The sequence below is a fragment of the Bombina bombina genome, chromosome 3 (genome assembly GCF_027579735.1).
Source record: "Bombina bombina isolate aBomBom1 chromosome 3, aBomBom1.pri, whole genome shotgun sequence".
Lineage (NCBI taxonomy): Eukaryota > Metazoa > Chordata > Amphibia > Anura > Bombinatoridae > Bombina > Bombina bombina.
In genome coordinates this window covers 1493372-1498321 of record NC_069501.1, presented here as the reverse complement: position 1 = coordinate 1498321, position 4950 = coordinate 1493372, and the positions used below count along the sequence as shown (strand labels likewise).

Sequence of the window (4950 nt, the reverse complement as noted above, 5' to 3'; positions counted from 1 at the left end):
TTAACTCTTAACTGAAGTGAAAAAAAAAAAAAAAAAAATCTGTTCTTATCAGTTTAATATCTGATACGCGCCCTATCTGGGTGCCATATATTAAATGGATTTTTGAAACAGGGAGATGGAAGAAGAGCTTGCTCTGTCCACTCCACGCATTGACCTGGTATTGCAGTACCTCCAGGACCGGTGCACCCCTCTCTTTTGCTGTGTGACAAAAACAGAATAATCATCCTCATCCATACAACAACCAGAAGCCGAAATGAGCTGCAGCAGCTTGTTTCTGGAAGAAATCCTCAGCGACGAGCTGCTTTCCTGCCTGCTTGATTTCATTTCGGATTCTTGTTAACCCCTTGTGTGCCGGGCCAAAAAAGCCTAGGAAACGGTATTAAGATGGCGAGGCGACGTGTTTGCTATCCTTTTGTGTTCATTCTTCATTTGATGAGCATTTCTTCCCAAATCTATGTATTGCTGTGTAAATGCATGCATTCATTTATAATTTTTCTTGTTCTCTCTATTTATTAATTTATGTATTTATTTATTTATTTATTTATTTATTGATTGATTTATTTATTTCTGTGGTTCCTCATTTTGTATGTATTTCGATGTGTCCATTTCTTGCTTTATTGATGTGTTTACTAATAATTTCTTTCTTTCTATCTTTCTATCTATCTATCTATCTATCTATCTATCTATCTCTCCTTCTTGGCAGACAATAAAAGTCTTTGGAGCTGTCAATGTTGTCTGTGTGCTTCGTTCTCCCCCTGGTGGTGCCTGGACAGGGAAGTTTTAAAAAATAGAGTTGAGCCTGCTTGCTAGCTAGCTAGCTAGCTAGCTATCGAGCTAGACAGGCAGGCAGGCAGCTAGGCCCACAAGATCCAGTAGCAGCAGCAGCAGCAGCTACTCGGTCCAATCAGCCTGATCTGCCAGCCCGGTGGCTTTGACGCCTTTCTGTGTGTCTGCGGAGTGCAGCTCCGACGATGGCGGGGGGAAGGAGGGGGGCTGTTTTCGGGGGAGGGTGGAGGAGGCGGAGCCATGCAAATTGGAGAGCAGCTCTCTGTCCAGTAGTCAGGAGGCAGCAGCAGCAGGTTCCTGGTCGCCGCTGCTGCTTTTTCTCCTAAAGCAGATTATTTAGTGGTTATCTAGTTGTGTTTTTTGTCTGGCCTAGCCATGTGTTGTTATTTGCTGCTGCTTTTGGATTTGCAATGGTATGATTTGTGGTTAGCATTGGAGTGCTGCCCTGTCTCCCCGAGGCAGAGTGAGTGCTCTGAGCGTGCGGCGTCCCAGACAAGAGCGTTGCGTTATCGCTTCTCGGCCTTTTGGCTAAGATCAAGTGTAGTATCTGCCCTGCATTGCACATGGGGGTAGTAAGGGCGTCCTGGTTTTCGGTGGTTTTCTGGGTTGACCTGAAATCCCCTAGCAGGGTGGAGAACAGCTTGGTCTTGGTCAGGGGTCGAGGGGGGGCCTGGGTATGAGGCTTGTGGGGGTTGTGAAACCTCTCCTTGCTTGTATCTGGCCTCCCAGAGCATTCGGCAGTGGTCGCCTGTGTGGGTACGCTGGCCTGGCATTTTTTGCACTTTCCACCAAGACTGAATTGATTATTGGAAAGAATTATTACGGATTGATTAAATTGGCTTTTGAAATTTGGCGAGGATATTGGATTGATTTGGATTTTGATTTGGATGAGTTAGCTATTGTTAATTTGTGGATATGTATATATGTAAATTTGGTGATAGGTGATAGGGTAGGGTAAAAAAAAAAAAAAAAAAAAAAAAAAATCTGTTCTTATCAGTTTAATATCTGATACGCGCCCTATCTGGGTGCCATATATTAAATGGATTTTTGAAACAGGGAGATGGAAGAAGAGCTTGCTCTGTCCACTCCACGCATTGACCTGGTATTGCAGTACCTCCAGGACCGGTGCACCCCTCTCTTTTGCTGTGTGACAAAAACAGAATAATCATCCTCATCCCAACAACCAGAAGCCGAAATGAGCTGCTGCAGCAGCAGATTTTTGGAAGAAAGCCTCGTCGACGAGCTGCTTTCCTGCCTGCTTGATTTCATTTTGGATTCTTGTTAACCCCTTGTGTGCCGGTCCAAAAAAGCCTAGGAAACGGTATTAAGCTGGCGAGGCGACGTGTTTGCTATCCTTTTGTGTTCATTCTTCATTTGATGAGCATTTCTTCCCCAATCTATGTATTGCTGTGTAAATGCATGCATTCATTTATAAAAAAAATTTGTTCTCTCTATTTATTAATTTATGTATTTATTTATTTATTTATTGATTGATTTATTTATTTATTTCTGTGGTTCCTCATTTTGTATGTATTTCGATGTGTCCATTTCTTGCTTTATTGATGTGTTTACTAATAATTTCTTTCTTTCTATCTATCTATCTATCTATCTATCTCTCCTTCTTGGCAGACAATAAAAGTCTTTGGAGCTGTCAATGTTGTCTGTGTGCTTCTTTCTCCCCCTGGTGGTGCCTGGACAGGGAAGTTTTAAAAAATAGAGTTGAGCCTGCTAGCTAGCTAGCTAGCTATCGAGCTAGACAGACAGGCAGGCAGGCAGCTAGGCCCACAAGATGCAGCAGCAGCAACTCGGTCCAATCAGCCTGATCTGCCAGCCCGGTGGCTTTGACGCCTTTCTGTGTGTCTGCGGAGTGCAGCTCCGACGATGGCGGGGGGAAGGAGGGGGGCTGTTTTCGGGGGAGGGTGGAGGAGGCGGAGCCATGCAAATTGGAGAGCAGCTCTCTGTCCAGTAGTCAGGAGGCAGCAGCAGGTTCCTGGTCGCCGCTGCTGCTTTTTCTCCTAAAGCAGATTATTTAGTGGTTATCTAGTTGTGTTTTTTGTCTGGCCTAGCCATGTGTTGTTATTTGCTGCTGCTTTTGGATTTGCAATGGTATGATTTGTGGTTAGCATTGGAGTGCTGCCCTGTCTCCCCGAGGCAGAGTGAGTGCTCTGAGCGTGCGGCGTCCCAGACAAGAGCGTTGCGTTATCGCTTCTCGGCCTTTTGGCTCAGACCAAGTGTCTGAGTCAATTGGCCGCACCTTTAGACAGGACCCGTCCCTTGGCCTGGTGTTCTTCCCTTTGGGGTTGAACTCACTGCTGCTTTTGGGGAACGGCATTCCCTGTTCTGATGGTGTTTCCTGAGGCGAAGATGGAAAAAGTTGCTCCGAATTTTCCTCAGACTGTCCGTTTTTTTGTGAGTGAGGAGAGGAGAAAGACCGTTGGATTGCTGCATATCCAGACTATTGTTGTGGAGAAAGTTCTGAGGATGTCTAGGGGAAATCTCTTTTGTGTGCAGAACTTTGTTCAACAAGGCGCTTATGATGTGTCTTTTTTGACGGAGGAGATGACAACTTTGTGTTATGAGCGAGCTGTGGAAATGTCTGAGCACCCTGATTTGGCTGGTATTTCTTTTATACGCAGCCCTGCTAAGAAGCAAAGAACTCCGATTATTGTACATATGTACAATCCGTTTGTGGAGGACTGTCAAATTATGTCTTGGCTACGGCAGTACTGCTCTTTTGTAAGTCTACCTGAAAAGATGCGTAATCCTTTTGGAACCTTTAATGGGAAGCGAAGGTTCTGGGTAGAGTTTCATCGTTTGGAGAATGGTGATATCAAGTCTCATCCTCCCCAGACCTTCACTATTTTTGGAAATCGTGGTTTTTTGTTTTATCCAAATATGCCAAGATTTTGTCGCAGGTGTCAACAGTTCGGCCATTTAAAAGAAGAGTGCGCTGCAGAGGTTGGTTGTCGTAATTGTGGTCTATATGGACATATTGCATCTGACTGTCCCTCTGGTCGTAAATGTAATTTGTGTGGCTCTTCTGACCATCTGGCCCGCTTGTGTCCACAGTATAGAGAAGAAATTAAGAGTTATGCTCAGGCTGTTATGAAAAAATCAATTCGTGCCTCTGAGATTGGTGGAGAAGTTTTACGTCAACCCCAGGAAGCAGTGGCCCCTAAGGGGGATATAGTTGTTCCAGTTGATGACCCTGTGGAGGGTATGGCTTTTTCTCCTGCTTCTTCTTCTGTGGTGGATCTCTCATCTCAAGGGATGGTTTTAGCTGAGACTGCTGAGGATGATCTTCCTGCCTTTTCCCTTGGGGAGGGGGAAGAGATGGATCTGGATCCTGTAAAGAAAGATTTAAAGCGATCACTAGAGGAGAGTTTGGCTGGAGAAGATCCCCAGAGTCCGGGAAGTGTGACTTCTGAGACTTCTGGTGGTGATGTGTCTTTCTTGGATCCTAGTCAAGTGGCTGCTTTTGGTGATGCCATTTCTTTTTCTGCTAAAGAGGACTTATCTGTTGCTGTTCCATCTGATGTGTCGTCTAGTGACTCTAAGAAGCCTAAAAAGGGTTTTAATATCAAGCGTTTGACATCTTCTGCTGACCCTGTTGAAAGACCTGGTGGTAGACCACCTTATGTCCCTAGTTCAGTTGCTGTTCTTCAGAGTAATCTGATTAAATCTAAGGAGGTTAAAAAGCCTCCTTAGTTCTGTTTTTGATTTCTTTTTTCTTTTTTAATGTCTATTAAATTAGCATCCTTGAATGTGCGAAGTATTCGTACACCCAGTAGACGTGCCTGTATTTTTGATATGTTGTCTAAGTTAAATTGTGATGTTTTTTGTTTGCAGGAATGTCATCTGGAATCTTCTTTTAAAGATGCTATTTGGTCTCTAGGTCCATCGGTGTGGTCCTATTCTATTGAACGTAATGGGGGGGTTGGGATTTTGTTTATGGGTGGTGGTTTCAAGATTTTGAAGGTTGAGCATATTTTTAAAGGGAGGGTTCTTTTAGTTTTAGTGGAGTTTAGGGGGGTGGTTATTAGGATTATTAATGTTTATGCTTTTGCTAATAAATCTGAGAGGGTTCAGTTGTTTGATAGGTTGAAGTTTTTTTTGGGTGGAAGAGTTTTCACTGTGCTTGCTGGTGATTTTAACTGTGTTTTG

The 4950-nt window shown here is 44.0% G+C and overlaps 1 non-coding gene and 2 pseudogenes across 1 annotated transcript; all 3 read left to right on the top strand.

Moving 5' to 3' along the window:
• Positions 1 to 191, top strand: LOC128654977 (U2 spliceosomal RNA). Its single transcript, XR_008401599.1, has one exon. It is a non-coding gene; the product is annotated as a U2 spliceosomal RNA (small nuclear RNA).
• A 1103-nt stretch (positions 192 to 1294) lies between these two features.
• LOC128655075 (uncharacterized) lies at positions 1295 to 1409 on the top strand (annotated as a pseudogene).
• Positions 1410 to 1713: 304 nt separating this feature from the next.
• LOC128655027 (uncharacterized) lies at positions 1714 to 1922 on the top strand (annotated as a pseudogene).
• The last annotated feature ends 3028 nt before the right edge of the window (positions 1923 to 4950 follow it).